Here is a 21,919-nt window from a genome sequence, read left to right on the forward strand (position 1 = left end):
TGGAATTTATTCTGTTCTTTTAACAGTGAAACTGTGATTTTTCTTTTTTTTATCCCTCTCCTTCTTACATGCTTCCCTCTTTCTACACAGAAGGCAATCCTAGATAAGCAGATTAATATGTGGGATAGCTCTTCTTCATTGTTCTGTGCAGCACTTCCAGCTTTTCATAGCCAGTTGGACTTGTTAGAAGAAGCAGAGCGATTGGTTGTTTCCTGGGCTCTGTTTCATAAATTATAGCCCAGCATGCATGAGCATGATTCCTACAGTTGCAGTAATCCAGAGGCCTGTCAGTTCCTGACTTTATGCATGTTTATTCCTACTTGTTTTATAATATTGCACTGGAATTTCCTGTCTTAGATAGTTTGCTATTGCATCGTCAGGACTCTGTGAGTAATTTTGACTTTTTCTACTCTGTTAATTACATACCGTAAACAAGAATGCTTGTGTTTAGGAAGTAGTTCACTGGAAGCTAACGTTTGAGATTCTGTGCTGTTTAAGATCAGGTAAGTTAACTTTGTAGCTCTTCTCTTGCCAGGTTTAAAATAGCTTTGTGATGTTACATGTGTTCAGAGCATTTGGGGTTCATTCACGTCTGAAATAGACTGTGTTTGGTCCCATAGTTTTTGTTCTTCTGTAATAAAATATAGTGGTGTTGCATTACACCTCATTTGTACCTAATTAAGACATGTGGCATGTCTCACATTTTCACAGTATACTGTATACTAGCAATTGTGGTAGAACTAATGAAGAAATGCACACAATTCTGAGCTTGTAATATGATAAAGAATCCCCACTCCTCTCATACTCACCCCTTTCATCTCCTCTAAATAAGAACATACATATCAGTAAAAGGCAGGATAGTGTTAACAACTAGTATGTTAAACAACTGCAAGGCTTAATACCTGCCCCCCCCCCCCCCCCCCCCCCCCCCATTTATGAGTGCTATGATGTTTTCCTTAATTTGTAGAGATATTTTTCGTGGCAAGCAAAATGACAGCATGTTGGAGTTCACACTTTTAAAAAGCAAATTCAACCCACAGTGAACTAGAAACCTGTGGGAAATGCTGTACAGGATCTGTGGTCTAATCAGATGGAGTTATCACAGTGACTCCCTTGTTGGTTTCCTGAGATTGCCAGGTGTTGCCTCTGCACAACTCAGGTTTAAAACAATAGAGCGACAGATTGAAATCTGAAATTAGAAAGCTACTAAGGTAATGCTCTACACTTCTCTCATAAATGCTATAAGATCATATTCATTGCTATAAACGTGTCCATGCAAAGAACTTTCCATGTTGCTTTTTTTTCCCACTGGAAATGTCACTTTTCTGTGTGGTGTAATAAACCTAGTGTTTGCTGGTAAATAGCTTGGGTTATCCCAAGATGCATAATGTTCTGATAGCAAGATATAAGCCTATGCTCTTTCTTATTAGCTTTCTTTTTGAAGTCTTAGCTTTTCAGATGGAATTCTGTGACTAAATAATTTTAAATAGTAAATATTCTTCAGACAGCTGCCTTGCTCTTTCTAATATATATTATTGCTCCTGGGTATATAAAATACCCTTGTAAGACTTCTCTAGATATCTTTTTTTTTGCTAGCAAATAAATTATTTTTCGACCCTGAAATAGAAAACAGAAATGTAATTTTAGCAATATTGCTGCTTGCATGTCTTACATTGTAAAGTGACCATCACACACTGAAAGTGAATACTATGGTGATTCTGTCTCAAATATTTTTGTTAGATGTGGATCAGCAAAATGAACAGCTAAGCTCCTCTAAATGGCTTTACAAAGTTTAACAAGGGGTTTGCTCACACAGATAATATTTGAGGTAACTTTTGCCAACTTTACCATACTGGTCAGATAAAGGAAGTAGATATGCTATTACCTTTGGTAATATTAAACCTAAACCACAGTGAAATCAGTTTGACTGAGATGATATGTGTTCAGTGAGACAGTGAATTATATTATAAGTTATTAATTCCTATGATATTTATGTACTAAGAAATAAGAATCCAAAGTTCTCTTAGATGTGTAATCTGGCTTCAGCAAGAGTTTCTCTGATGTATGTGAAGCACAAGGAATTGAGCTGGTGAGACATTAAACATGGAGAATGTGGTATTGTAGTGTGAACAGCCATGTGACTTGTCATGTCTCATCTGAATGGAAGTTATTCCTGCCAGGAAAATTTTTTTCATATAGTCAGGTTATTTAGCTCTGAACATTGCTACTTTACTTCTGTGCTCAATAAAAAGAGGGATTATGGAAAAAAACTTGCAAGTTTAAGTGAGTTTCTTATGATGCCGTGTTTGCTGTGATCCTAAGGCGAGCAATGTATGGTAGCTGAGCATGTGGACTGCTAACAATACTGTTAATACCATGTTTCCAGCTGAAACTGTATTGAGACAGAATTCTATAAGTGATATTTGGAAACTAACATATCACAGGCAGTGCCTTCAGGCTGGATCAAAGTTCTATTGTGCTGGATGCTGTTCAAACAAGTAGTGAAAGGAAGTCCCTGCCCTTATGAGATTATAAGCTAAACAGGGTGGTAGGCACAGGATGGGTATGTGCACAACTTAAAGATAACCTTGGGCAAGTCAGACCAGGTCAACAGCTAAAGAAGGAGTGAAATTCTGGAATATATTTGCAATATGATGTTGTATTAGATATATCTGTAGCAAAGACCTGAGGCAATGAAGGCCTACATTAAGACACCTGCTTGATCCAAGAAGCAGTATAGGCGCATTGTGCCAAAGCTAATTAGGCCAGAATTAGCTTGCACTGAAGATTTTACTGTCTAGAAGCTCCCATAATTTATAGCTCAGGGCCTCTGATGCTACTTGAAAGAAACTTTTTGTCTTCTCTTAAGTTAAACAATTCTCGCAATATTTTACATCCACTTTAGGAAGGATAGATTTTTAGGGCTCTTTGGAAGGGTTTTCCCAAGTGTTTAGAAGAGAGTCTCAGATTTGCAGCCTTGTTTAAAACATGCCAGAGGCTCTTCTTTATAAATGAAAGGGAGCTTAACTCCACAAGGAAGACAGCACAAGTTGTAGCTTTTACATAGTACGTACCTTGAGTCCTTCTGTCTATCTTGTTTGTATTGGTATTTGGCTGAAGCAAGTAAAATTCATGTGTGTTAGTCTCCTTAAATTTAAGGCTGATATGAAGAAATGCTTTACATAATTTGAAAGAACTTATAAAAAGGAAGAAACTCTTCCTTAGCCTTGAAGTTCTGGTGCTTTCAGTGTGAGTGCAGATATCCATGTCAGGAACTAAAGTTAACCCATATTCTGCTAATAATTCATGGCAGCCTTGGGAATTAAGTATTGGTCAAAGTTAGTAGAGGATCAGACAGGGCCTTCTGTTGCTGTTGCTATAGCTATGTAATTTTCTTTGAAAATATTAAGAGACTTTGTGGGTGGCACTGCTTGCCTTTGAAACAAATATTTCTACATACCTCAATTTTACAGATCTAAAATACTTTGTGTTCAAAGAAGAATGTATTTATGTGACTGTATTGTCATGCTTCTAAGTTGTAATTTGTCATACAAAACACTATAGAATTTATAAGTAGAAATTTTGCATTCACAAGAAAAATAAAGAATTTTGCTTAGCCAAATGTATACTGAACTTTTTCTTCTCTCATTTACAGTGGTCATTTAAATTTCTAAGTTAACTATGCACTATATAAAGATTGTTCCAGAGCTTGAAATACAAATAAATATGTTAAGATAAAAAAAAAATAGATCCTTTTTTTCTTTATTTTTGAATGGAAGATGTTTTGCCCTCTTCCTGGATGATCATTAAGCATTTAAATGGTCTTGGAAACAAGCAAAAAAGTGTAATCATGTCGTATGATAATGTATTGTAGCCTCCTAATAGAGCATAAACAAACGTCTTTGATGTCTGTGTGTTCTGGTAGATCATCCAGCAGATTGAAAAGTGTGGAATGAGGAGGGCAGAAAGAGAGAGAGAGAGAGGGGAAAGAAAGAGAAGTAGAAGGAAAACCAAATGAGTTCCTATCACATTTGGAAGAAACCAAAGGGAATAACAGGGAATATTGAAATGAAAATTAGCTGTTCCATCCACTATCTTCAAAGTATCCTAAAAATGTCGATTTATAGTATTAAATAAAGTATGTGGTGCAATTTGGCCCAGAGGGGAAAAGAAAAAGTCTCCAAGTCATATTAATGAACCAGCTCTTGGCTTGCTTCTGTAATTTTGCTTTGTAGTCACTTTCTGTATGATAGTTATGCTGTGAACTTACTGTTCATAAAATATACCTCAAAGATGAATGTGTGGATGTTCAGAGTAGGTGAGAATTTACATTTGTATAGAAATGGAAAAGACTGATTATTTGCAGATATTTGTGTTCTTAGGATCAAGGACAGAATTGCTTTGGTTTTGTTGTGTCAGGATTTGAGTTTTGTGCATCTGAGAAAGTAATTCTCTGTTCCTATGTCCTAGCTTCCTCTGCTTGAATGAAAGTATTGTTACCCAAAGTAGAATGCAGATGTATTTACATTTTCAGGCAGTAACACAAACATTCTGCCCAAGTAGCATAGCTCTTGTGTGCAGAGAACATGCTGTTCACTCAGGGCTCGCTGGAACTTGCTGTTCTCTGCATGAGAAATGACGGTGTCTTTTGCATTAAATAATTTGCTAGCAAGTTTTACCTGTCGTGCTGATTTGGAGAGCTAGAAAAGCTCAACCTTGCTGTAGCCTGGAATCTGAATTACAGCCTGTAGACAGTCTGTTGGCTTTCTTGATGCATCATATTCTAAGTACAGTCTCATTTATATCTCCAGTTCTGACAAACCAGACCAAAACCTTTTTGAATTTTCATGGCTAGAGGCTCTTGAGTAAGGACTGCAAATATATATTTTGTAGGTTGCTAAACTAAAAAATGAAATTATTCTAGTTCAGTAATGGATTTGAAAAGCTAAAGGGAGAAAAACTGCTTTTTGTGTATTAAACATATGAAATCAGTTGTGTATAAATTTTTTATTAAGGTATGGATGACAAAAATTGTATTTGATGTGTGTTTGGATGTGGTCTGAAGGTAAGATAGGAACTGAAGTGGAAGAGGGTAGAAGGTAGTTTTATGGCCTGTGATAGAAAAGGATACAGATGGAATAATGGGACTCTGCTGTATAAATTGAGCTGACAAAGCTTGAAAGCTCTTTTGTACTCCGTTTCACTGGTAAACCAAAATTTTGAGAGCATAAGAGATGTGCATACTGTGAAATGTGATTAATTGAATCCATGTTTGTCTGTGTTTGTAGTTATCCTGAACAGTTCTCCCAATTTTTTTCCGCTTAGTTAAGAAAAATTGCATTTGGCTGCAGTACATAAATGTCTGACACAGTAGGGGAAAGAAATACAGCTGATCTTGCTATCATGAATTTCAGTATGTGGCTCAATCAGTACTTGGTGATATCTGTATTGGCCCTAAGGTACAACATTTTGCAAATGCAATTAAAAATAACAATTAGAAATTTGAACACACAGGCCCTTTTTAAACATTACGGGCCTTAATATATTTCTTTTTACACCATTTAAAGTAGTACATGTGATAATTTAGGATGATTTACCCCCAAAACAGAGTGTATGTGGTTGTACATGTATAACAATTTACATGCACAATCAAAAGTTGAATTTTTTGATGCCGATTTTGCTTGCTGTTTTTAAACCTTGAATATAAAATTTCAATCTGCATCAAAGAATTTAAAATTTTCTTTAAAATCAGTATCTGGCAGTTAAGATGTTCAAATGTAGTCTGTCTATTCCTTATCTTATTATCTAGGGATCTCCCTAAACTCTTTGAGCTCTGGGCATTGATGTCAAGGTTTGTAGATTCATTAATTTATAGCCAAGGAGTCTGCAATGATTCCTATCGTTCTGTCTCTTCTTTCTGGAGCCGTGGGCAAACTGATATAGAAAAGAAGATAGAGTTTTATGAGAATGTATTTTCTATTTTCTTTACACCCAGTATATACATACACTGATATAAAATTAGTGTGGTGATTAGATATTTATGTGCATAAACCATCCCTTACACAAAGAAAATCTTTAAAATGCAAATTATACTTGAAAAACCGCTTAAAAATTAAATTAAGGGCTGAGTTTTTTAATATTTGCACTTTCCAGAATCTGAATACTGTATGCAGCTTCTGGACTCAGCTCATGTGGAGGTTTGAACATCTGTGGCTCATCCATGTAAACAGATGGTGAGATCTGTGATCTCCCAGGCACTTGTGGTGAAACGTGGTGTCTGGCAGAAACATATTTGTACATCCACCTATCTTGGACCATTAAAACGACTGGCCTTGCTCCAGCCTTTTTATATATGAAATTTCTAGAAGTGTGCTGCCCTTGATCTTCAGGGACACACAGTCTGTTATTTGCCTCTGTTATCTCCATATGGATGCATCCCATCAAGATATTTAATTACGAAGAGAGGGGAAGTTGTTAATCACTAACCTTTTTAACAATAAATTCCCACTTAGTAGATAAAGCACAGCATGTGTATATACAGTAAATGAAACAACTAGCTGAGACCTGAAAACACCAGTTACCAATATGCTTTGACTTTAATTAAAATTAAAAGTTATAGGAACATGTACCTAATGATCTGTTAATTGACATTGTGGGGTATTTTTATTTAAACATAAATCTCTCCTTTGAAAAAGCATCTGTTGCTCTGAATAATCAAGTTTATTTTGGATGAAGCCAGCTACTCCCAATGACAAAACAAAGTCTGAAAACATAAATCATGGTCATTACAGTAATTTCCTGAAGCCTTCTCACAGAAATAACACTAAGCCCCTTTATTCAAATATTCATATTGAATTGCTTTTTTCATGTGCAAATCTGTAGAAATACTAATGTATAGGATAACCCATGGGATGAGATAGTCATAATACCGATGTTCCCAAAAAGTGCAGTGCAGAACCAATAGTCTAGTAATTTTTCTGTGCAAGAGGAAAAATGAAAGATGACTTTTAAGTCATCCAGGGAAAGCATAGCACTGGAAAAGATTTACATCACTGTAATGGAAAAAATATAGCCTCTTATGTCCAGTGGAGTCTATTATTTGGAGTGCAGTAGGAAAGTCCAGCAACAGTAGAAAGGCAAAAAAGGGTTTCCTGTAGGCTTTTTAGCAACATTTGTCGGCATACTTGGTAAGGTGGGAAATGAATAGGGAAAAAGGTAAAAAATAACCCTTTCAGAAACCATTTATTTAAAATCCAGGAAATGCCTGCTTTTGCAGTGTATTAGACTGAGAAATTTGGAGGTGATATTTATGGATAAAAGACTTGATTTTTCTTACATTATCTTCTTTCTGAATGTGCTGTTTTAACAAAGAAAGAATTGCTTACTTTTGGATATTGTTTCCTCTAGCTTCAGCTACTGATTTTTAATTCTGTCTCTTAGTGAGTCTTACTGCAGCTAAGAGCAAAATATCACCTTCAAACTCTGTTATTAACATGTGATAATATAAATTTAAGTTCTTTCCAGTCCTGGCTAAGATTCTAAGCTTTTTAATATAATCCCTGGGTTTAGATATTCTTGATCCATCTAAACTATATCGAGCATTACTTAAAAAATTCCTCTCTTCATTGAGGATGCTTTTCAGCTTTAGAAGGTTTTTATGGCTCATTGAAGTTTCTGCTTTCAGAGATATTAAGCAATATAGCATGTCAGTTGTATTAGTGTTAGTGGCCAGTTCTGGGAAAAAAAAGTACTTTTTCTCTCTGGAATTTGCTCTTTCATGGTAATGGTTCGCTGCAAGTGGACCACTAAGACTTATAACTGTATTTTGCTGATAGAAAGCGAAGTCTGTTTTCCTCTTGTGACTTTTTTTTTCCTTTTTAAAACTGGTATCTGTTTGCAGGATTGCAAGGTTAGAATGCTTAATAATTCAGGTATGAATTTCTCTATGAATTTAGGACCAGGCACTCAGTAGTCATGTCATGCAGCTCTGTGGTCCTAAAACCAGTTCAGGCTTCATTTGTTTATTTATATCTCTCTCCACTCCCCATGCCCACCTCCCTCGTGAAAAGTATCTAAAATGATGTTGAAATTATGCTTCCTTGCAGAAAATTTCCTGCATGTGAATTTGAGTAGTATGAAATCTCATACATCCAGTATGCTCTGGAGTCAGGTGATGAGTGTACTTAAAGGTCAAACGCCAGCCTAGGACAGCAAGTGCTGGGGGAGACAGACACAGTGAAAACTTGTCTGTTCTTCCTACTGGGAACAGGTCCCACCATGTCCTACCTTCCAGACCATGCTAGTTGGCAGAGCTAATACAGTGCCAGGAAACATGTTTGTAGTTCCTGTAGTGGATCAGTGGTCTAGGGTTCAAACTTGCACCCCAGCCACACTTTGTTTGGCTTTTGGGAGTTCAGGTCTCTCTGCTGTGTTTACTCATCAAGCTACTGTGTTGCCTTTTGTCTGGGTAACTTCTCAGCCTACTTCCTACACCAGCTGACCAGCTTCCTGGTCAGCTGCTCTTTTCTTGCTTGGAAAGGCAGGTCCTCCCCAGCCAACAGCCCTCTAGTTGTCAAGCGAAGGGCAGGTCCCTGAAGAAAACTCCACAGGTAAGAGGAAGTGCTCTCTCCAGAGCAGGGCCTGCATGTGCAGGATGCACACTGCCAGGGAAACCCACTACATGCTTTGTACATTTGTATGTGAGGGCTTTGGGCACAGTCTGCAACAGACCTGAGTGTCCCCAGGGGTGTGGCTCCAGAACAATCCCCTCTCTGTTTCAGTTGCCTTGCTGCAAGCGCTCTGGGAGTTTTGTGTAAAAAGACCTAAGAAAACTGTGAGTTAAATACTGGACTGAGACTTTGCATGGGAAACTGTATATGAGCTCACAAGTTGTTTACGTTTACGAGTATAGAGACAGCAAAAAAGAAAACAGCACAAAATATTTAAACAGGAAGTTAAGCTAATGGCTTTCAGCAGAATTGCCTGCTTGGAATTAGGTACCAATGCAGTTTCTTGCTGTTTTGGGTTAGTAATGCATTTCAGATAATCATGGAGAAAAGTTTGTAGAATGCATCTTTTGCCTGCTTTTGTTCCTTTCACTATATTCATATTTTTAAAGCCTGCAGGTTTTTTTTCTGTTCATCATAGGGATAACTCATGACAACTTAATGTCCAGGAAATTTTTTCAGCGCTTTGTATTTTCTTAGTCTGTTATTGATTTGATTTACACCATTATATGTCTAACTATTCAATATTACATATGTACTTTAGTTTGGATAAAGTTGTTCTGTTGTGTGGGGAAAAAAATATTATCATTCTGCTTCAGGGAATTGTTTGATATGTGCATAAAATCAAAATTTAAAAATTTGGATTGGTGATTCCTTAGGAGATCTGAAATTATATGGTTTGAGAGAGTTAATTCATAAACAGAGAGGCTGTAAAAATATAAATACACATATACACATACAACACACAGATATATCACTGGGTGAAGAAAATCTGAACCCAAATCTGAACCCTATTATCAAAGAACCAAATCTTACATGTACCAATTTATGTGCAAAATCTTGCTGACATACACTGAAAATGTTTCAAAGTATTCTGTACTCTGTGATCAGATATTCACTACTGAATTTAAGGGCAACTGAATTGGAAGGCAAACCATGTAATTATGACAGAATGAAAATTTATAGTAATTTATAGGTTTTCTTCTTTTTTCCCTAGTTGCTACTTGAACTCATCATTCAGATTTCTAAATCATCCACTGTCAAACAGTAATTTTGGAATTCAATTATACTTTTACTAATAAAATTCGGTGAAATAGCTTATAAACCATATAAACCATCAAATTGCAAATAGTCGATTTTATAAGCAGTACAATACTAAAATAATTTGCAATATTAATCCATTCATGAAATTACAATTTAACTTGACAATTCTAAAAGTTTAAACAAAGCCAGTTCCATGACCAGATTTTACATGGAAGTAGATGTGAAGAAATATAAGCCAGTGTTGGATTGTGACTTGTTGCGCAGCTGATCCCAGCTAATTTAAATTTAAATCTTTGAAAGCAAAATGCAGGTAAAACACGAGACTGCAGCAAAATTTTAGGACTCCTACTGTCTGTTACTGCTGTGCAGATGATTTCACAAAGGGAAAAGAAAACAGATGTGGTCGGCAGTTTAATCTGCATTGGCTGCCTTGGGACAGTCCCATCTACGGATCCTGGAATTCTGGGTTTATTTTCAGGTTTTCTGGTGTTTTATTGTTCAGCCTGGAGAGGTCTCTGGAAGTTTTTATTATTTAGGAATAATTTCAGAGGTAGTTAAAAGCACATTCCTATATGCTTCTGTTATGCAAATTTTCTTATTGCTTTCTCCATATTAACTGAACTTTTTGGCTAACCGGTACCCCAAAAGTTCAGATTGAAGTACACGCCTGTGAAGGGAAATTTCACTCCAAACAAATGAAGCTTGGCAAAATTTACCACCAACTGAAAATACGTTCGTATGAGAAGAAGAGTGAAGGAATTTTTATCTAAGAAGTGTAGCTGGAGGGTGCTTAGCAGTCCTTATCTCATGATCCTTGTGTGGTTGTACACATAAGGATGACAAGGCAGGCATCAGACCCTTCAGAGAGCGGGGGGAAGGGGAGCCCGTGGTGCAGCCCAAAGTCACAGTGAAGCTAGGGAAGATGGCAGTATTTTCACAGTGAGGAACCATGGCAGCTGTGTCTGTGGCAGTATTTGTTGTCTTGCTGCGTCCTGTACTGGGAGGTGCTTTACACACTCACCCCTGAACCAGGATAGGCCTGTGTTTGTTGTTGTCTGACAAAGAATATCTATGTACCAGCATTAGCCTGGCTTGAGATGCAGCTGACCATCTGGACCCTGAATTTCTAAAGGATTCTTTCCAAATCAGATTTAGCATTCCCCTCTGCTCCATATTCATCTTGTTTTAATTCTGTTTCTTGGGAAATTTGTTGCTGATATGTACTGGGTAGATTCTGTGCAGCAGGAAATTTTCACCTTCCTGTTTTAAAGAGCAAATTATAATTTTTAATCTAAATGTTTGCAGGCGTTTCTTTTAAGATTTTCTAGACAAATTCCAATAAAAACATGGTTGTGAATTGAAAATAATTTTTAAAAGCTTTGCAGAAGCTATTCAGAGGAAAAGAAGGTTTTAAATTTAAGTTTATGGGTTTATTTTTTCACAGCCATTTTTTTATACGTAAATGATTATGTTATATAAATGATGTAAATATTAAGTACCACTATTATGATACTTGTACTAGTTTTGTTTAAAAACCGCTGAGAAAAATACAAAATAATATTTTCTTTTTCCTGCTTCAGTGCTGGGTGAATGATGAAAGGAAACTGTTCATGTAGTTTGGCTAAATGAAGACAGGTTCATGAAGACAGCTCCCTAGATCCAACTTCTCCTTTCCAAAGCAAAGATATAAAATGTATTGGGTTCTTTCAGCTCCTTAAGAGGACTTTTGTTGAACAACTAATGCTTATGACACTTTAAGTTGAATGTGCAACCTAAAATCATACATTCTTTGTTATCATGTTTTGTGCCTAGCAATCTCCTGTTTCCTTTAATTACAATAGAGAGAATCACAGAGTAGTCGTGGCTGGATGGCTCCTCTGGAGATCATTTAGCCAAATCCCTTTGGTTACCTGGACCAGGTTGGCCAGATCCACATCCAGTCAGGTAGCTCCCATAATATTTTTGAGTACTTTAGTTTCTTCTGCCATTTTTTTTATTATCAAGCTATTTTTCCAAATTAAGTTCAGCATGTGAAAGTGCCTGTCATAGTCTGTTTGCATAGACCAGACTTTCTTTGGTGGGAAAATAATTTCTTTCAGATGATTTTTCTCTAGAAAATATGCCCTTCTTTTATGCTTTAGGTTTTAACTTTTATATTTTTCAAATCCTGTACTGCCTAGTGTGTAATTCTGAAGTTTCATGTGGCCTGTTAACTACTGCTCTGTCATTCTGGTTAGACATAACAAACCCTCTCTAGGTTTGCACTTCAAGGACATCTTGTTGTCCCAGGCCCTGAAATATGTAAACTAAAGCCTTAAGAGGAGAGGCAAAGTTGGGGTAATTACATCATTAACTGAAATTATAATTGGAGAATTAACCCTGATATGAGAATGGACAAAACTTATAAAAGTGTGAAGAACCTGTAACCCAGCGTCCATCTTGGGTGGAAGTCCCTCGGTGGCTTTTGACTGTCCAGAGTGTATCATTGAAGGCCCTTCAAATAAATACCTACTTTTATTCTCTTAATCTTGTCTAGCCTCTGTTTTTAGGTAGCCACTTCAAGGCATCACTTTCACATCAGGAACACAAAAAGCTCTCAGGCTATAGAAAAAGGAAAGTTTAAAAATTCTTTTTAAAGAAAATTTGAAATAAGAGAATTGCCTCGAGGCTCACCCAGTTATCACAAACACAGCATTATGTCTACAAAATAATCAAGGTGATCAACAACAAATAACAGGAAATCTTGACTAAGGCAGTAAAAACTGGGGCAAACAGGAGAGAAAAAGAACCTGTATCCGAGTTTGTCCCCAAACAGTTTGTAGATTAAAGGTTATTTTCATTAAGGCATGTACTTGTGGAAGGAGCAGACTTGTTATTTGCTGACAAAAAGATAAAAGCCCTTCAGGTCTTCATATGTCTTTCTACAGTAAAAATACACATTAGCAAATTGAGAAGAATGGAGCAGTAAATACTTGGATATTTGCCTACGGTGGAGGCTAAGCCCTGCCTATCCTAGTTTGTTCTTTACTTGTGTTCTTCTTCCTTTATTTAATGTTTGTGTATTGCACAGATGTTGGCATTTCTAACTTTCAGGTTAATCTCAATGTGCCCTTTGTCTAACTCTTTGTCAATGCAATGGAATGGGGATCTAGAGGTAGAAATGCATGGGATAAATCTCTTGTACAGTAGCAGGTAATGTAAATAGAGTATTCTTTGTGTGTTTACATTAAAATTACAGGCATTTGGAATCTTCTATAGAGTAAAATAGAAAAGCAAATGAAAGACTGAGCACCATGATCTTTCCAGATGTCTTTGTCATGAAAAGAGCTCAATAGCTGGGAGGAAATCAATGTCCTTCAAGAATGCCTCATATCATCAGGTAGTCTCTTCTAAAGTTTATGAGTTAATCCATAAATATTTGGCACTGTCTGTGGCCCAGCTCTGTTTTGCCAGAAAGTTTTGTAGGATTTTTTTCTTTTATGTTAGGCCACTTCTCTCGCTGCCAGTGTCTCAGAGTGCTTGCTGTATATTGCTGTCACAATAATAGGTAGGATTGTTTTCATGCTTTGATGTATTTGGGCTGATGTTCCCCTTAGTAGAATAGTATTCACAATCTCTCTGGGCCATCTGTGCTTCTGAACAGTCACCCTCATAGTAATGAACTATGCCTGCTACCCCTGGCTTGCGCTGGGTGTGGCAACAGAGCTCCTCTGCCCCTGAGCCTCCTTGGCACCCTCACCATGCCCTGCCAAAAGACACAAAGTGCCTGCTTGATCTTTTCTGGCACTAGAAGCAAAAAAGCAAAGAAAACCCATGACGGCAGTAGGAGATGGGAGATTAGGATCTCCCAAGGGTGTCCTTGAAGGCTGAAAAGTCATCAACCAGCCTGAGGGCTGTCTTCACTGCCTCTATCATTCCACTCCCCTGCAGCCAGCATGACTTGGGATAGCACAGAGTACCTGCATGAGGGGTTAGGGAAGGCAGAAGAACAAGCCAGAGGTGCCACTGGTGCCCACAGTTCTGGGACAGCCACTGTGAGGAACCACAGTCCTGCACAGCCAATGTTCTCCCCAAATGCAGCACTCATAGTGTAGGACAATATCCTTGCCTTGTGTGTGCCCACAGGGGCTCTGGACTAAAAACCACAGTAAGAGCAGAGAGGGCAGTGCCATCGCAGACAATTCCCAGAGATGTCACAGGGTTCAGGCAAGGACAGCAGATACTGCAAAGCTGGAAAGACCCTGATTCAGAGGACCTTGTCCTCTTTTTGTGGCCTAGTGGGGATGGTTTAGCCTCAAGCCAGATTCCATGGTGTGAGGCCAGTGACTGTAAGGACAAGGGCCTGGCATGGGGCAGTGGGACCATGCAGGTGGGGAATCCTGCTGACTTCCTTGGTACAAAGAAGAGCCTTGACTCAGCTTCTCTGAGGGCTGCCATGGGAGGAGGACTCACCTATGATGTGCACTGGGAAAGCCCCAGAGAATGATTGAGACTGGAAGGGTTCTCTGGAGGTCACCTTGTGCAGCCGCCTGCTCAGGCAGGGCCTCATAGAGCCACTTACCCAGGACCATGAACAGAGCCTTTCCAAGTATGTCCAAGGAAGGAAATTCCACAGTTTCTCTGGGCAACCTGTGCCTGTGCTCTGTCACCCACCTAACATTCAGAGGCAGCCATCTGTATTTCAATTCATACCCCTTGCCCATTCTCTTGTCACTAGGTAACACTGTTTCATCATTCCCTCAGCCTTTCCTCCTATGTGGGGTAGTCCATAACCTGGAACTCAATCCGTCCATCTTATTGACTCTCTGGTGGAGTCTCTTGAGTATTTCCTTGCTTTTTTTTGTCAAATGTTTTCAAATTGTCCTTTCAAAGATATTTGAAGTTTTTGTCAAATCTCAAATAACTGAAATAGTAAAGAAAATCAAATTAGGCCCCATGAGCTAATAAGATATTTGATAGGATTGGAATAATGAAGTAAATTTGCTGAATGATGTGACTAGGATAACACTATTAAGAAACAGTAATGTTTCAGGCTGTGATTATAATTTGAATCATTAGTTCTTCCTCTTCTTTCATAACCCCTTCCAGCCCTCACCTTTAAATATTCAGGAAAGTATGTTTCTTTGACCTGTGCCAGCAGTAGGTCTCAAACTATTTTTATTAAATTCTTTGAAGGGTCACAACCTACAGGATGCAATAAAGAGCTGTGTAATATTGTGCTCCAGCGCAACTCTTACAGCTTCCTGTGAGTCCTCTTGAAGAGTGAAATTATCTTAGCTGGTATTTATTTAGCAACAAAAGCATCTCTAGAAATAAAACCAGGATCTAGCAGAACTGAGAATTATGGAAGTGTTTTCCTTTGGATGGCAGATTCCATCAAGGCAGAAATTAATTTGAAGATTATATACAGAGAGTTCTTGTGAATTGATTCCAAGTATTATGTTAAAAAAATATATACAAATATATCTTAAATATTTTTTGCTATAGGTGACAGTGTTGATCCTGGCTGTATTTTATTGGATGTTTTTGCCATTTTATTCTTGTCGGTTTCAATAAGGCATATGAGTCAGAATTTTCTCCTTCTCTCCAGGGTCCAGATAGTCACTACCTACGGTTGATGCTTTGGGTAAAACATGTGCCAGAGAGAAAGAAGAGCATATTTGCCCTTTTTCTATTAGTGGGATATTTCTGAGAAAGGAAGAAACTGTTGACTTGGGAGAAAATTGTTAGAGAAGTGTTGAGCTTTTGATGGGGTACCCTTCCTTCTTGGACCAGGGTAAGAGAGCAGAGGAGGCTGCTGTTCTAAGTTCTTTATTTCATAGTCTCACAGCTTTCTTGAAGGCAGAGTTCAAGGGGGTTACATGATAAAGGCAAGCAGCAACAGCAGGCAAAACCAACTTCTTCTTCTATATGCTCTATATGCTCCATGTATATTTTTCTTACAGAAGTGTGGATTATGTTTGCTAACTGACCAATAAGATTAACACACAATTCTAGTTTTTCTTTTCTTTTAGCCTATCCTGGTCTAATTCTAACAATCGTAAGTCTTACACAAGTGTTACACAGGTATCACACAGATTTGGGTGTACAGTTTCTATCAGTTCTTATTTTTTATGTGAACTCTATCTAAAAAATGTGAACACTATAGTTCTATCTGTATTTTGTCTGAAGTAAAGAATTATGTGAAAAGGTAACACTGCTGCAGTAAGAACTGTGTTTAAGGTCTCTGTTGCAGCTTTTAAATGTTTAAGACACTTAGCATATATTTATACTGAAAGTTAAAAATCTATATTTCTATTTCACTTTGGTGTGGCTTCATGTATCTCAGCTTGTCCAAAGGTTTTAATTCAACCCCTGTGCTTTGGCTTTCCTCTGGGCCTGAGTCCAGAGGAGCCTTCACTCCAACAGAGAAGAATCTTCCTCTTTTCAGATTACTTGGGGCTAATCACTACAACAAAAATGAGACTATTTGTAAGATAACGCTATAGCATTTAAATGAGCTAAACTCAGGGCTCAAAGGGGGTGGGGAATAGCTCTTTTGAGAGTGTGTTCTCAAAATTGTCAAATGTAGGTTTTGCTGCTGGGGAAGCAGAGGGTTCCAAGTCTCACTGGCCCTGATAAATGCATTGAATGGGGTTGAATGGTGTCATCTGCTAAAGCCGTGCACTGTGGTACTCTGGGAATTCTACACATTTATTCATCTATGCATGATCACCTCACTTCTTATGAAATAGCTTCCAAAGTCACTCAAGTGCTCTCAGGATTAATTATTTTTTTGTCACTACTGCCTTCTACTTAAAATGCACTGAGAAGGAAAAACACTCAAAGAATTTGTTTGATAGAATCATTCTTACTTTCCCCTTCTTTACAAGAACTGCCTATGTACTTAGACTTACATTTTGACAATATGTTCTTAGAAACAGAATGTCTGAAATACTTCTTTGGTACATTTCCTAATTTCATCCTGCAGCCTGGCCTTGAAGGCAGCTGCTGTATGACAGCCTGAAGAGAGGGGTGAAAGCTAGACAAAGTACATGATATGTTACCAGTGGGTGAAGAGCTAATGCTACAATATGGAAAATGAAACAAATATATTTCGGTTGGAAATGTGGATTTCGAGGTGATTCTTCTGTTGACTGAGAACTGAATGGTGGTTTTGGGCATCTGTAAAATGCAGTGAAAATGACAGTAAGTCCAGGAAGGTGAGCAATGGGCTTTTTCTGAGAAGAGAGTGGGATAGTGTGAGTACACACACATACAGGACTGTATGTTCAATGTATATTGTAAATATGTTATAGATATGTGTGTTATATTGTAAACATGTTATAGATATGTGGGGCTTCTTCTGATGCTGTCCCTAAAGGCTGTGTACAAGTAACTGTGGTAAATAGCCAAAAATGAGAAATCAAGGTAGTGCTGCAGAGAGATACACGAGGATGTGTCAGTAATGGCCCACATAAATTTTGCAAGTAACAATGTACATCTAGTGGTAGAGAAAATCCAAAACAGTACATCAGAACTGAGTGAGAGTATTTGAGAAATATATGAGAAGATGAAAGACACAGTATAAAGAAATCAAGGGATTTTTAGCCTGTGAGCAGTAGTTTATTGCATGGAGGAAACTCAGAAAACAAGGAGTCAGTAAGTAAGAAACGGAGTAAGCCTTTCCAAGGTGAGGAAAGCATCCTGCAAATGCAATTCAGCATGCATAAGGTAATGAAGCTGAGAGGCAGTAACTCCTTTAACTATGCCCCTAAAATAAAAAACCCCTTCCCCCCCATCCCCCCCCCCCCCCTTTTTTTTTTGGACTTCCAGTATGAGAAAATTAAAGGAAACAGGGAATGAAAACAAAAATTGTCTCAAATTAATTGCAAGGTAGAAATCAAATATGACTATAAGCTAAGAGAGATGATGCAGTTGCCAGTTTCAACACTTTTAAAGAAAGGGTGACATTTGCACTAAAACATAGCTGTGGGTTTTGTTGACCAAAAATGAGAATAAGAAGGTTTGGGCAGTGGGAACTTGTGAGTTACTGTGTACAGTCTGTGTTCCCTGACTTTGCATTTCTTAGTTTAGCTACACTTCATCCAGGAAATTTTATGATGAGTGAGCATGCCTGCCAAGATGGTGCCATTTAGGGTTAAACAAGAGAGCCTGATATATAAAGCTGCCCAAGTACACTAATGTTTCATGCTGATTTATTTTCTTAATGGGGCAAGTGTTCTAAACTTGGCTTTAGCTAAGTACTGAAGGATGATTTCAAGTGTCTAAACATGGGGACCCACACAAGAAAATTTTAGGCCATCTTTTGTACACTTCAAGGTATCTGAAGATTAAAACTACAAAGGGAATTTATGCTCCTGTTTCCTTTGAAAAACTTATTAGTTGTGTGTTTGCACAATTAAGTGTCTAGCTAAATTTAAAATGTGCTTTTATTATGACAGTCATTAGGTATGTTGGGAAAAGACATAGAAGAAGCTAAATAGGAAAAGTGCCCTTAAATTGAAGATATTTATCTTCTTGACAGTTCAAAGTTTTTGTTATGCATCTTTCATAGGAAGATCCCTGAAATTTATTAATAATGCATCTTCAAGTGTGTCTGGCTTAGCTAGCATTGCATCAGACATGGGGAAGAACAGTTCAAGTAAACTTGGCATTCTGCAGAGAAAACCTGAAAAATATTTATTTACTTTCATGTGCTACCCTTCACACTCATTACCGTGTATTAAAATGGAGGGCAAATACCAATAACAAAATGATTTATAACAGGTAGCTGGCAAAATTTCATTTAATGTTCTGTTTTTGTTTAAAGTAACTTAAAATTGGTATTTTTCAGAGAATATGCTCAGGCTGTTTATGACCAAGTATGAAAAATCTCACAAACTGGTAGAACATATCTTCCAGCCAAAAAAGCATAACCTTATATTTCAGTAGAAAATTAAAAATTAAACCACTATTAAGAGTAAAAATTTAATTAAAGGAAAACTGTATCTTTTTGAATGGAAGAGTTCTACAATAAATCACATAATCAACAAAAATAAGATTGTTCGTTTATAGGGTTTGCTTCATTTAAGGTTTCTTTATGACTTGAAAGCAATTAATCTTCTTTAACTGTCCTGTCCTTATACATGTTTTATTAGTCTTAAGTTAACAAGCCAAACTGAGGTACATCATGGTTAAATTATTTGCCTGAGTTAACAAAAAATAACTTTGATTTATATGATAATCACTGATTGTGTATGTCAGGCCTTTTGTGGTTTTCTAAGTGAAAGTTTTTGTGTCCCTTTGTATTTTTGTATCGGCATCTGAGGCCAGTACCTGGGAAAATAAGCAAGCACACCATATGGCATTAGAGCTCAGACTGATTTCTCCCCTGTCCTCCATACCAAGAGTGGAGGTCCTCCACTTGTCCCAGGTATAGCTGTGCATGCAACTGGTATTGCACCCAGAAGGTTCCCTACTGCTCTATGGGAGACACATGGCTAAGGTGGAGTAAAGGTGATTGACCATGTTGAAATTTGGTGGTAGAGATGAATTTCTGACACAAACTTGATGCTCATAGGGGGACCAGAGTGTTTAAATGAAAGAAATAAGAACAAATATAACCTTTTGTTGCAATGTAGAAATGTAGAAAAAAGAAATCTGCATTTCTAATCGTAGATACTAACAAGTTTATTCTCTCATGGCATTATTGCTTGTGTCAGTAGAGTCCTTTATTCAGTGTAAAATGGGCCAGAAACAGATTTTAGATTTTTTGTGAGTCTGATATTATAAGGATGTTTATTTACTTTTTCTACTTTTCCTAAGAGTAGTTTGGATCTTCATGATTTAAAGCAGGTCATGATTAGGGATTTAGTACTTTCCTGCCTGTGAAGTCCAGTGCAGACTGTATATGGCATTTTCAGGCATCTGATAAGAATCAAGGGAGATGCAGGGCAGAAGACTGCTTTATTTAGAAGTGTATGTAAAGGGAAGTGCCCAAGAAAGTTGCTTAGTTGGAACAAGATTTGTAAAGGTAAACATGTTTAAAGAGGCACATTTTAAAGAGGCACAAACCTTGATAATATATGTGTGCACAAGACGACATCAAAGCATCATTTTAAATTATGGTCTCTCACACTGCCCATTTAAGAGCTTGCATGAACTCCTTTTTTTTTTTTAAATTTAAACAGTGTTTTTTCAGAAGCTAATGTTTAGCAGTCACACTTAAAACTGTCATTATGAACACCTTTGTTATTGGTATAACACCACCCACTTTGGATGGATAAAAACAAGTTTCTGTTTAAATTTGGACTGATATATGTGAAATGGCATTCCTTAGATGTGGAGGAATGTAATAATGAAAGCTCCCGCTTTCATGTGGTTGTGGTTTTGGGGGTTTCTGGCTTCCAGGTCCAGAGTTCTCTTGCCTTGGAATGGCCTAGTGCAGAGTTCTGCAGTGAAAGCTGCAGATACTGAATTTGGTTTTCTAAAGGGACTAAAAAAAGGCTTTTCCTGTCCTTCTCAATGCAGAATTGCAGTTGGTTTTGTTACAGACACTTTCTGAGCTTTTTGTTCCACCAGTTGTTGGGTAAATTTTGCCTGGATCTATATCGTTTGACCCCTTTGCATGAGCTGATATTAGCTTTAGTCCCATTAGTCAGAGTTCAGACAGAGATGCTGACCATTTCTCAGAACATTATAGTCTGTCTCTCAGAAAGGTTATGAATTTTGTGAAGCTGGTCATGACATTCTTCCATCCACCCCCACAGGGTCTACTGGGTAGTAAGGAGCTGCAAAGTTTGACAAACTAGATAAATATATGTCTGAAAGCAAAGCAGCTGTTCAGCTTCTTCCTTCCCCCTCACTGTACAGTTCTGGGAGTACAGCATTCCCATTGCTATATTCCCACACTTCAGTGTTCAGTATCATCCTGACCTGCAGTCCTCTCTTCTAAGGATTGGTTTTTACTGTTTATTTATTTTCTTGGTACAAATGTCAGCTGATGCCTTACTTGAGAACAGACAAGAAGGGCAGTTTCCTTTCTTTTCTGTGATGAGAGCAGACCCATGGTTGACATGGAAAGCAAGCTGTAGTTCTCCAAACTTTAATCATGTGCTTAGTGTGTTCCATTAGAGGAATGTGCTCCATGTGTTTCAGTCTAGCAGGAGAGGATCTTGACCCTTTTGAGAACCTCTGAAACACTGAAGCACCTTAACATGTCCCCATTGGCAAGAGTCAGGTGAATTTTACTAACTTAGGCTCTGCAAGCATGTGCAGCAGCTACCTGTAATCAAAGCTGCTGGCACAGCCTCTGTCTTACGGAATATGAGATGAGTGTCTTGTACTGCCTTGTGGTGTTCAGATGCCCATCATTCTTCCAATCTTATGTAGGAAGAAAAGTGATCATCTAGCTGCACAGAAGCTGAAAAAGCATTCAGAAACAAAGGCTGTCTAATCAAACAAGGAGTGTTTACAAGAGTCCATAAGCAATAAGTATTGCGATACTGCAATCTGCTTGGCTGTAAGTACTAAACATCTCCCAAACCTTCTAGTGATTTAAAAACATATGCCTTTTTTTCTATCTCTCCCACTCTGCATTAGTATTCTTTTTATCCTTTTGAGAACAGATTAAAGGAAGCAAGTAGCAATATTTTATCCTGGTGTATTTGTAAAGCAAATGTCCTTTTCTTCAAGAAGTACAAGGGGAATGGGAAGTAGCTTGTGTAGGTATAGAATCCAGCATGGCTCTGTTTTCTGCTGCTGGAATCACCATAGTTATTATTAAGGCTGTTTGGAGTATTGCTTTGTAAGAGTGCACACAAGCTCAGTTTGGCTACAGGATCTGAGCAGTACAAGGAATCATTTCCGGGCCATTGCTGGTCATGGTTACCTCTGAATGTTCAACTGTTCCTGGGGATTTGGCTCCACGGGCTTTTTTGCAAGTTCTCTTTTTTTTTCCACCAAGGTTTTTCCTGGTAGCTTTTTTCCTTGTTGCTTTGGCTCCTTCTTGGGTACTATCTTCCTTTTGGCTTTGCTGGGAATTAAAGCTCCTGCTTACCAAGAATCACGTGCCTCTATACCTTCCTGATTTTCTTAGATTTTTTGCCTTTAAAAGATACTTTTGTTAGATGGACACTATATTTTATGTTTAGGAATTTTCCATTCCT

General features: G+C 37.7%; 1 protein-coding gene across 1 annotated transcript in view; it reads left to right on the forward strand.

Annotated features, from left to right (window-relative positions):
• The first annotated feature begins 309 nt into the window (after window positions 1-309).
• The window catches only part of PDE4D (phosphodiesterase 4D), a 553,794-nt gene continuing 532,184 nt past the window's right edge, over window positions 310-21,919 (forward strand). The window contains exon 1 of the mRNA XM_032095592.1: window positions 310-503. The gene's annotated coding sequence lies outside the window, so the exon portion shown is untranslated. The remainder of the gene's footprint in view (window positions 504-21,919) is intronic.

This window comes from Corvus moneduloides, chromosome Z, assembly GCF_009650955.1.
Source record: "Corvus moneduloides isolate bCorMon1 chromosome Z, bCorMon1.pri, whole genome shotgun sequence".
NCBI classification, from domain to species: domain Eukaryota; kingdom Metazoa; phylum Chordata; class Aves; order Passeriformes; family Corvidae; genus Corvus; species Corvus moneduloides.